This window comes from Lissotriton vulgaris, chromosome 1_1, assembly GCF_964263255.1.
Source record: "Lissotriton vulgaris chromosome 1_1, aLisVul1.2, whole genome shotgun sequence".
Taxonomy (NCBI): Eukaryota; Metazoa; Chordata; class Amphibia; order Caudata; family Salamandridae; genus Lissotriton; species Lissotriton vulgaris.
In genome coordinates, this window is record NC_141685.1 from 611574114 (window position 1) to 611586891 (window position 12778).

Below are 12778 nucleotides of genomic sequence, written 5' to 3' on the forward strand. Positions count from 1 at the left end.
GCAGAAGAAGTTGCCTACTGTAACCTTATCTGAAAAGTGTTTTAAAATATTTTTGAAAGTAAATTGAGCTGCAAATAATATAACTGACAATAGAGAAGCATGGTAACACCAACAGCAGTTCGCGGGAGAGGAAAAAAGTAGCTTCTCTGAATTTGGCTATATTTAAGCTTTAAAATCACTTTGCTTTTCATATAAAATGCCGTTTTCTGAATTAAGATGTTCTTCCAGATGGTCTCGCTAATGGAACACTAAATGCTATAAATGCCTTCAACAAAATCTGAAAAGTTAAATTAAACCAGCCCAAAGAAAAATGTATGTGTTTGATGGAATAACAATTTTTTCCCACTAATAAGAAAAGCTTCTAGGAGAACGATGGCTTTTGAAGGTTGAATGTAAAGAACGAAGAGCATTTAAAAAAGGTGACAATTTCGGCCATGAAGTGAGAAAGAAAGGGTACTGGAACTTGGGTAAAAACATGTTATGAAATTAGAAAAGATTAAAGTGAAGTCAAATTTGAACTGCAAAGTGTGATCTTGACTTTCAAACCTGGTATTCGTGATCTAAAAGCAGCATTTTGTCTGCTATGTGCTTGTTATAGGTCCAACAAGGCCTGCTCTTTACATGTTATCAATGTGTGCGTCTATCTCCACAAACCTCTTTTCTTAACCATATATCATTATTCATGTCTTCCTGCACAACTGAAAACATAATTCTTGGAAAAAGGGTGCTATGAGCAGCTCTTTTCCATATCTGTTTCAAAACTGATGAATTATGGTCACTTCCTAAGGAACTGAACTGTGTGTATATATTTAATACAATTAAGGTAATGAACTTAAGCTTCGTTAAGGATACTCTATTGGACTAGTGTTGATGTGATTTCTGAATCTGAGTGCCCAAGTTAGGGGTGGACTCCAATGTTAAACTATATAATGTTCTTGGAAGAGTCGCCCACACCTCATTGTTTCGTCTTCATGAGAAGCAAAATATATGTTGCCAGTTTACATATCATCCATGACTGACATCTTATGGCACTGAGAATCTGTTTTATTTTCTTCCCATTAATGTTACCCAGCAACTTCCTGTTTTACCTCACCACAATAAGTACAACTTTCCAAGTCAAAAAAAATGTTTGAGATGTATATGTATGTGTGTGTGTGTGTATATATATATATATATATATATATATATATATATATATATATATATATATATATATATATATATATATATATATATATATATATATATATAAAAAGAAAACTCGCCAAGCAATCCCCAGCACTGCCACGTCCTATCAGGCTGAGAAAAGACGAAGAGAGAACCCCATTTCTTGGTGCCAAACAAAGTGCGTTTATTTTAGCTTAATTTCGCTCAGCATGCCCGCCATTACGCGTTTCGACAGCATCCACTGTCTTGATCACATGATGTGATCGCAAAGCCAAAAGGGAAATTTATACGGTAGACACAAAAGGTGGACTGATCGTAACCACCTACATATGTAAACAGGTTTCAAAATAAGGAAACAAAGAAAGGACTATAAATGTAATTTAAACCTTCCTGGTCACAAATACAACCCAAAGTGGGTATATGTATAGTCATGTACACATGTGCAACATTGAGCAATTGAATAAATACATATATAAATAAATTGATAAATATATAAATATATAAAATATCATAACACAATGTTAATGTCATTACATAAAAGACCAAGTTTCCTGATTAAAAAAACTGTGCAAAGTAAATCCCAAGTGGGAATCTACATTAAAGTGTCTTGTGCAACATGTAAACAATATTCTCAGTAAACATGAATAGATTTTCATATTATTCCCATTTTATAGCAAGGAGCAGATATTATAGCTAAGTGCAAAATAGATTTATAAAGTACAAAGTGCAACCAGTGAAATAATAAATTACAGATAATTACTGTAATTCATATGAGCACGTTTTCATTATAATGTGAAGGGAGGAGCCCCTCCCTGTAAAATAAGCTATCTGACTGATGTTATGAAACAGCTGTGTACCATGGCAAAAGATGGAAAAAGAAGAATGAAAGACAGTTAGAGAGTACTATAAGGCTGGCAAAAAACATGAGATATACCTGATAAAACTAACATTGTAAATAGAGTAATGCCCCTAGATGTTATAGCAAATGTTAGTAGTTCATAAACAGGTATATAGATCCTCGCTAGCGTTCAGCCCCCCAGGGGTACGACTGTCTAATTCTAGCATATAGCGAGTTTCTAGGACCCTCAAAAGTGCATCCCTATTACCACCTCTTTTGAGAGGTAATATGCAATCGATGACATAATAAGAGAGGTGTTTGGGGTCACTCTCATGAGAACTTTGGAAATGGCGCACCACAGGGTAGGATTGGTCCTTATTGGTGATTGCTCTTATGTGCTGCAGTATCCTCCTGTGTACCGGCAGTCGGGTGCTCCCTACATACCGGAGGTCACAGGGACACTGCAGCACATATACTGCAAACTCAGTTTTGCAAGATAGCTGTTTGGTAATGAGTACAGGATCATTTTTAAATGGTGTGGAATACTGCGATTTACTGCAGCCATTTTTGCAAGCTTTGCAACTAGAACATTTTAAAAAACCCTTTCTCAAAGTCATAAATGTCTTAGAGATGGGTTGTTCCAGGTGATTTTTGACAAGTCTGTCAGACATAGAGGTGGATTTCCTAAAGGAAAATTCCGGTCTTCTGCCGACTAGACCACCAATGACAGGGTCCCCCGTCACCAGGTTCCAGTTACGACTGAAAATCTTCCGGATATCCTTGTGTTGTTGATTGAAGGTGACTATGACTCTAGAAGAATCCGAGATGGTGTCTGAATGAGATGTTCTTAACACCGTTTTTGGGGCTAATGCCTGGGCTCTAGAAATAGTATTAGAGCGCTCCATTGCCTTGGCTAATATATTCTCAGAGTAACCCCGTGCCAGAAAGCGCAATTTACTTGCTTCCATGGCTTTGGAACACTCCATTTCGTCACTACAGATTCTTTGATACGAAGCATCTCCCCAAAGGGGATGCTTTGTACTAAATGATGGGGGTGCTGACTGGCCGCATGCAGGACGGTGTTACCTGCAGTTGGCTTTCTGTATAGCCTAGTCGCTAATGTTCCTGAATCAATGTAAACCTCTATATCCAAAAAGCATACCTGCACTGTACTCATGGTGGACGTAAATTCAAGATTTAAACTGTTGGCATTGAGCTGTTCTACAAATTTACTCGCTTCCTGCATAGTACCTTGCCATATAAAGAAGAGGTCATCTATATACCTCAAATATAGGGGGACATGGTTCTCCATGCTGGCCTGATGTTGAACCATGAGGACCTGTTCCTCCCACCAGCCCATGTGCAAGCACGCTAGGCTGGGAGAGAAACAGGCCCCCATAGCTACCCCTCTGATTTGCTGGTAAGCCTGATTGTTGAACAGAAAATAATTCTGTTCCAAACAGATTTTAATCATGGCAATTAACATGGAATTATGTGCAGAAAAGTTAATGGCACGTCTATTCAGGTAGTAGTTAACAGCTCTAATACCATCATTGTGGCGTATTGACGTATACAATGACGTGACATCCAGAGTCATGAGTATACTTATATAATATATATATATATATATATTTATTCTAAAAAAAAAAACAAAGGTTACACAACATTCTAGCTTGGCTGACATTTCACTCATACAAAACCATGGAAATTCAGCTGGTATAGTTACCCGAGTTAGATATAACTTGCACCCCTGCAATGCACTGCTTATGACCTCAGATATCACATCACTTATGACATGGTCAGTGAAATCACTGATGACATCTCAAATGAAATCAGTGATGACATCATCCAGTGACTGAGAATTTTCAAAAAGTTTATGAGTGTTATAATATATATATATATATATATATATATATATATATATATATATATATATATATATATATATATATATATATATATGTGTCTTTACAATTGCTCCCACGAAGACCCCGGAAAGCAGTAAGTGGCACACCCAAGCTGAAACTGTATCCTTTAATCATTGCAGCAACAGCACTCCCTTCACCTTCCCAACGCGTTTCCACAGTTCGTCTTGATCACGGGATTGACAAATACAGGAACTCCTCACTCCCACAGGTGATCTGAAAGAATGCAAAGAAAATGTGCGTCATCGCTGCAATGCATCCTGGGCAAGGTAGTTTCAATTGTCACAATCATAGGGGTCAATATGCTGCAGTCAAATATCTGAGGGTTCAGCTTGTTCCACCACGGGCCCACAATCATGCAGGCCCAGGTAGACTCTCAAACGCAGCATTCCGCGGTGACTCACACCACCCGTCTCAGAATCTGCGGGCGATATGACGTCATTTTGGAGGTGACGCACACTTCTACCGGCACTGAGCTGTGCCGCGAAATATGTCTTTACAATTGCTCCCAGGAAGACCCCGGAAAGCAGTAAGTGGCACAACCAAGCTGAAACTGTATCCTTTAATCATTGCTGCAACAGCACTCCCTTCATCTTCCCAACGCGTTTCCACAGTTCGTCTTGATCACGGGATTGACAAATACAGGAACTCCTCACTACCACAGGTGATCTGAAAGAATGCAAAGAAAATGTGCGTCATCGCTGCAATGCATCCTGGGCAAGGTAGTTTCAATTGTCACAATCATAGGGGTCAATATGCTGCAGTCAAATATTTGAGGGTTCAGCTTGTTCCACCACGGGCCCACAATCATGATGGCCCAGGTAGACCCTCAAACGCAGCATTCCGCGGTGACTCACACCACCCGTCTGAGAATCTGTGGGCGATATGATGTCGTTTGGAGGTGACGCACACTTCTAACAGCACTGGGCTGTGCCGCGAAATATGTCTTTACAATTGCTCCCACGAAGACCCCGGAAAGCAGTAAGTGGCACACCCAAGCTGAAACTGTATCCTTTAATCATTGCAGCAACAGCACTCCCTTCACCTTCCCAACGCGTTTCGACAGTTCGTCTTGATCACGGGATTGACAAATACAGGAACTCCTCACTCCCACAGGTGATCTGAAAGAATGCAAAGAAAATGTGCGTCATCGCTGCAATGCATCCTGGGCAAGGTAGTTTCAATTGTCACAATCATAGGGGTCAATAAGCTGCAGTCAAATATTTGAGGGTTCAGCTTGTTCCACCACGGGCCCACAATCATGATGACCCAGGTAGACCCTCAAACGCGGCATTCCGCGGTGACTCACACCACCCGTCTGAGAATCTGCGGGCGATATGACGTCGTTTTGGAGGTGACGCACACTTCTACCGGCACTGGGCTGTGCCGCGAAATATGTCTTTACAATTGAACCCACGAAGACCCCGGAAACCAGTAAGTGGCACACCCAAGCTGAAACTGTATCCTTTAATCATTGCAGCAACAGCACTCCCTTCATCTTCCCAACGCGTTTCGACAGTTCGTCTTGATCACGAGATTGACAAATACAGGAACTCCTCACTCCCACAGGTGATCTGAAAGAATGCAAAGAAAATGTGCGTCATCGCTGCAATGCATCCTGGGCAAGGTAGTTTCAATTGTCACATTCATAGTGGTCAATATGCTGCAGTCAAATATTTGAGGGTTCAGCTTGTTCCACCACAGGCCCACAACCATGATGGCCCAGGTAGACCCTCAAACGCGGCATTCCGCGGTGACTCACACCACCCGTCTGAGAATCTGCGGGCGATATGACGTAGTTTTGGAGGTGACGCACACTTCTACCGGCACTGGGCTGTGCCGTGAAATATGTCTTTACAATTGCTCCCAAGGAAGACTCCGGAAAGCAGTGAGCGGCACACCCAAGCTGAAACTGTATCCTTTAATCATTGCAGCAACAGCACTCCCTTCATCTTCCCAACGCGTTTCGACAGTTCGTCTTGATCACAGGATTGACAAATACGGGAACTCCTCACTCCCACAGGTAATCTGAAAGAATGCAAAGAAAATGTGCGTCATCGCTGCAATGCATCCTGGGCAAGGTAGTTTCAATTGCAACAATCATAGGGGTCAATATGCTGCAGTCAAATATTTCAGGGTTCAGCTTGTTCCACCACGGGCCCACAATCATGATGGCCCAGGTAGACCCTCAAACGCCGCATTCCGCTGTGACTCACACTACCCGTCTGAGAATCTGCGGGCGATATGACGTCGTTTTGGAGGTGACGCACACTTCTACCGGCACTGGGCTGTGCCGCGAAATATGTCTTTACAATTGCTCCCACGAAGACCCAGGAAAGCAGTAAGTGGCACACCCAAGCTGAAACTGTATCCTTTAATCATTGCAGCAACAGCACTCCCTTCGTCTTCCCAATGCGTTTCGACAGTTCGTCTTGATCACAGGATTGACAAATACAGGATCTCCTCACTCCCACAGGTGATCTGAAAGAATGCAAAGAAAATGTGTGTCATCGCTGCAATGCATCCTGGGCAAGGTAGTTTCAATTGTCACAATCATAGGGGTCAATATGCTGCAGTCAAATATTTGAGGTTTCAGCTTGTTCCACCACGGGCCCACAATCATGATGGCCCAGGTAGACCCTCAAACGCGGCATTCCGCGGTGACTCACACCACCCGTCTTAGAATTTGCGGGTGATTTGATGTTGATTTAGAGGTGACGCACACTTCTACCGGCACTGGGCTGTGCCGCGAAATATGTCTTTACAATTTCTCCCAAGAAGACCCCGGAAATCAGTAAGTGGCACACCGAAGCTGAAACTGTATCCTTTAATCATTGCAGCAACAGCACTCCCTTCATCTTCCCAACGCGTTTCCACAGTTCGTCTTGATCACAGGATTGACAAATACAGGAACTCCTCACTCCCACAGGTGATCTGAAAGAATGCAAAGAAAATGTGCGTCATCGCTGCAATGCATCCTGGGCAAGGTAGTTTCAATTGTCACAATCATAGGGGTCAATATGCTGCAGTCAAATATTTGAGGGTTCAGCTTGTTCCAACACGGGCCCACAATCATGATGGCCCAGGTAGACCCTCAAACGCGGCATTCCGCGGTGACTCACACCACCCGTCTGAGAATCTGCGGGCGATATGATGTCGTTTTGGAGGTGACGCACACTTCTACCGGTACTGGGCTGTGCCGCGAAATATGTCTTTACAATTGAACCCACGAAGACCCCGGAAACCAGTAAGTGGCACGCCCAAGCTGAAACTGTATCCTTTAATCATTGCAGCAACAGCACTCCCTTCATCTTCCCAACGCGTTTCGACAGTTCGTCTTGATCACGGGATTGACAAATACAGGACCTCCTCACTCCCACAGGTGATCTGAAAGAATGCAAAGAAAATGTGCGTCATCGCTGCAATGCATCCTGGGCAAGGTAGTTTCAATTGTCACAATCATAGGGGTCAATATGCTGCAGTCAAATATTTGAGGGTTCAGCTTGTTCCACCACGGGCCTACAATCATGATGGCCCAGGTAGACCCTCAAACGCGGCATTCCGCGGTGACTCACACCACCCGTCTGAGAATCTGCGGGCGATATGACGTCGTTTTGAAAGTGACGCACACTTCTACCGGCACTGGACTGTGCCGCGAAATATGTCTTTACAATTGCTCCTACGAAGACCCCGGAAAGCAGTAAGTGGCACACCCAAGCTGAAACTGTATCCTTTAATCATTGCAGCAACAGCACTCCCTTCATCTTCCCAACGCGTTTCGACAGTTCGTCTTGATCACGGGATTGACAAATACGGGAACTCCTCACTCCCACAGGTAATCTGAAAGAATGCAAAGAAAATGTGCGTCATCGCTGCAATGCATCCTGGGCAAGGTAGTTTCAATTGTCACAATCATAGGGGTCAATATGCTGCAGTCAAATATTTGAGGGTTCAGCTTGTTCCAACACGGGCCCACAATCATGATGGCCCAGGTAGACCCTCAAACGCGGCATTCCGCGGTGACTCACACCACCCGTCTGAGAATCTGCGGGCGATATGATGTCGTTTTGGAGGTGACGCACACTTCTACCGGCACTGGGCTGTGCCGTCAAATATGTCTTTACAATTGCTCCCACGAAGACCCCGGAAAGCAGTAAGTGGCACACCCAAGCTGAAACTGTATCCTTTAATCATTGCAGCAACAGCACTCCCTTCATCTTCCCAATGCGTTTCGACAGTTCGTCTTGATCACGGGATTGACAAATACGGGAACTCCTCACTCCCACAGGTAATCTGAAAGAATGCAAAGAAAATGTGCGTCATCGCTGCAATGCATCCTGGGCAAGGTAGTTTCAATTGTCACATTCATAGTGGTCAATATGCTGCAGTCAAATATTTGAGGGTTCAGCTTGTTCCACCACGGGCCCACAACCATGATGGCCCAGGTAGACCCTCAAACGCGGCATTCCGCAGTGACTCACACCACCCGTCTGAGAATCTGCGGGCGATATGACGTAGTTTTGGAGGTGACGCACACTTCTACCGGCACTGGGCTGTGCCGTGAAATATGTCTTTACAATTGCTCCCAAGGAAGACTTCGGAAAGCAGTAAGTGGCACACCCAAGCTGAAACTGTATCCTTTAATCATTGCAGCAACAGCACTCCCTTCATCTTCCCAACGCGTTTCGACAGTTCGTCTTGATCACGGGATTGACAAATTCAGGAACTCCTCACTCCCACAGGTAATCTGAAAGAATGCAAAGAAAATGTGCGTCATCGCTGCAATGGTTCCTGGGCAAGGTAGTTTCAATTGTAACAATCATAGGGGTCAATATGCTGCAGTCAAATATTTGAGGGTTCAGCTTGTTCCACCACAGGCCCACAATCATGATGGCCCAGGTAGACCCTCAAACGCCGCATTCCGCTGTGACTCAAACCACCCGTCTGAGAATCTGCGGGCGATATGACGTAGTTTTGGAGGTGACGCACACTTCTACCGGCACTGGGCTGTGCCGCGAAATATGTCTTTACAATTGCTCCCACGAAGACCCAGGAAAGCAGTAAGTGGCACACCCAAGCTGAAACTGTATCCTTTAATCATTGCAGCAACAGCACTCCCTTCATCTTCCCAACGCGTTTCCACAGTTCGTCTTGATCACGGGATTGACAAATACAGGAACTCCTCACTACCACAGGTGATCTGAAAGAATGCAAAGAAAATGTGCGTCATCGCTGCAATGCATCCTGGGCAAGGTAGTTTCAATTGTCATAATCATAGGGGTCAATATGCTGCAGTCAAATATTTGAGGGTTCAGCTTGTTCCACCACGGGCCCACAATCATGATGGCCCAGGTAGACCCTCAAACGCAGCATTCCGCGGTGACTCACACGACCCGTCTGAGAATCTGTGGGCGATATGATGTCGTTTGGAGGTGACGCACACTTCTAACAGCACTGGGCTGTGCCGCGAAATATGTCTTTACAATTGCTCCCACGAAGACCCCGGAAAGCAGTAAGTGGCACACCCAAGCTGAAACTGTATCTTTTAATCATTGCAGCAACAGCACTCCCTTCACCTTCCCAACGCGTTTCGCCAGTTCGTCTTGATCACGGGATTGACAAATACAGGAACTCCTCACTCCCACAGGTGATCTGAAAGAATGCAAAGAAAATGTGCGTCATCGCTGCAATGCATCCTGGGCAAGGTAGTTTCAATTGTCACAATCATAGGGGTCAATAAGCTGCAGTCAAATATTTGAGGGTTCAGCTTGTTCCACCACGGGCCCACAATCATGATGACCCAGGTAGACCCTCAAACGCGGCATTCCACGGTGACTCACACCACCCGTCTGAGAATCTGCGGGCGATATGACGTCGTTTTGGAGGTGACGCACACTTCTATCGGCACTGGGCTGTGCCGCGAAATATGTCTTTACAATTGAACCCACGAAGACCCCGGAAACCAGTAAGTGGCACACCCAAGCTGAAACTGTATCCTTTAATCATTGCAGCAACAGCACTCCCCTCATCTTCCCAACGCGTTTCGACAGTTCGTCTTGATCACGAGATTGACAAATACAGGAACTCCTCACTCCCACAGGTGATCTGAAAGAATGCAAAGAAAATGTGCGTCATCGCTGCAATGCATCCTGGGCAAGGTAGTTTCAATTGTCACATTCATAGTGGTCAATATGCTGCAGTCAAATATTTGAGGGTTCAGCTTGTTCCACCACAGGCCCACAACCATGATGGCCCAGGTAGACCCTCAAACGCGGCATTCCGCGGTGACTCACACCACCCGTCTGAGAATCTGCGGGCGATATGACGTAGTTTTGGAGGTGGCGCACACTTCTACCGGCACTGGGCTGTGCCGTGAAATATGTCTTTACAATTGCTCCCAAGGAAGACTCCGGAAAGCAGTAAGTGGCACACCCAAGCTGAAACTGTATCCTTTAATCATTGCAGCAACAGCACTCCCTTCATCTTCCCAACGCGTTTCGACAGTTCGTCTTGATCACGGGATTGACAAATACAGGACCTCCTCACTCCCACAGGTGATCTGAAAGAATGCAAAGAAAATGTGCGTCATCGCTGCAATGCATCCTGGGCAAGGTAGTTTCAATTGTCACAATCATAGGGGTCAATATGCTGCAGTCAAATATTTGAGGGTTCAGCTTGTTCCACCACGGGCCCACAATCATGATGGCCAAGGTAGACCCTCAAACGCGCCATTCCGCGGTGACTCACACCACCCGTCTGAGAATCTGCGGGCGATATGACGTCGTTTTGAAGGTGACGAACACTTCTACCGGCACTGGACTGTGCCGCGAAATATGTCTTTACAATTGCTCCCACGAAGACCCCGGAAAGCAGTAAGTGGCACACCCAAGCTGAACTGTATCCTTTAATCATTGCAGCAACAGCACTCCCTTCATCTTCCCAACGCGTTTCGACAGTTCGTCTTGATCACGGGATTGACAAATACGGGAACTCCTCACTCCCACAGGTGATCTGAAAGAATGCAAAGAAAATGTGCGTCATCGCTGCAATGCATCCTAGGCAAGGTAGTTTCAATTGTCACAATCATAGTGGTCAATATGCTGCAGTCAAATATTTGAGGGTTCAGCTTGTTCCACCACGGGCCCACAACCATGATGGCCCAGGTAGACCCTCAAACGCGGCATTCCGCGGTGACTCACACCACCCGTCTGAGAATCTGCGGGCGATATGACGTATTTTTGGAGGTGACGCACACTTCTACCGGCACTGGGCTGTGCCGTGAAATATGTCTTTACAATTGCTCCCACAAAGACTCCGGAAAGCAGTAAGTGGCACAACCAAGCTGAAACTGTATCCTTTAATCATTGCAGCAACAGCACTCCCTTCATCTTCCCAACGCGTTTCGACAGTTCGTCTTGATCACGGGATTGACAAATACAGGAACTCCTCACTCCCACAGGTAATCTGAAAGAATGCAAAGAAAATGTGCGTCATCGCTGCAATGCATCCTGGGCAAGGTAGTTTCAATTGCAACAATCATAGGGGTCAATATGCTGCAGTCAAATATTTGAGGGTTCAGCTTGTTCCACCACGGGCCCACAATCATGATGGCCCAGGTAGACCCTCAAACGCCGCATTCCGCTGTGACTCACACTACCCGTCTGAGAATCTGCGGGCGATATGACGTAGTTTTGGAGGTGACGCACACTTCTACCGGCACTGGGCTGTGCCGCGAAATATGTCTTTACAATTGCTCCCACAAAGACCCAGGAAAGCAGTAAGTGGCACACCCAAGCTGAAACTGTATCCTTTAATCATTGCAGCAACAGCACTCCCTTCGTCTTCCCAATGCGTTTCGACAGTTCGTCTTGATCACAGGATTGACAAATACAGGATCTCCTCACTCCCACAGGTGATCTGAAAGAATGCAAAGAAAATGTGTGTCATCGCTGCAATGCATCCTGGGCAAGGTAGTTTCAATTGTCACAATCATAGGGGTCAATATGCTGCAGTCAAATATTTGAGGTTTCAGCTTGTTCCACCACGGGCCCACAATCATGATGGCCCAGGTAGACCCTCAAACGCGGCATTCCGCGGTGACTCACACCACCCGTCTTAGAATTTGCGGGTGATTTGATGTCGATTTAGAGGTGACGCACACTTCTACCGGCACTGGGCTGTGCCGCGAAATATGTCTTTACAATTTCTCCCAAGAAGACCCCGGAAATCAGTAAGTGGCACACCGAAGCTGAAACTGTATCCTTTAATCATTGCAGCAACAGCACTCCCTTCATCTTCCCAACGCGTTTCGACAGTTCGTCTTGATCACAGGATTGACAAATACAGGAACTCCTCACTCCCACAGGTGATCTGAAAGAATGCAAAGAAAATGTGCGTCATCGCTGCAATGCATCCTGGGCAAGGTAGTTTCAATTGTCACAATCATAGGGGTCAATATGCTGCAGTCAAATATTTGAGGGTTCAGCTTGTTCCAACACGGGCCCACAATCATGATGGCCCAGGTAGACCCTCAAACGCGGCATTCCGCGGTGACTCACACCACCCGTCTGAGAATCTGCGGGCGATATGATGTCGTTTTGGAGGTGACGCACACTTCTACCGGTACTGGGCTGTGCCGCGAAATATGTCTTTACAATTGAACCCACGAAGACCCCGGAAACCAGTAAGTGGCACGCCCAAGCTGAAACTGTATCCTTTAATCATTGCAGCAACAGCACTCCCTTCATCTTCCCAACGCGTTTCGACAGTTCGTCTTGATCACGGGATTGACAAATACAGGACCTCCTCACTCCCACAGGTGATCTGAAAGAATGCAAAGAAAATGTGC

The 12778-nt window shown here is 45.4% G+C and overlaps 1 protein-coding gene across 1 annotated transcript in view; it reads left to right on the forward strand.

The window, feature by feature from the left end:
- Window positions 1–12778, forward strand: part of AK5 (adenylate kinase 5) — a 2618000-nt gene that overhangs the window by 262201 nt on the left and 2343021 nt on the right. The window lies entirely within an intron of this gene.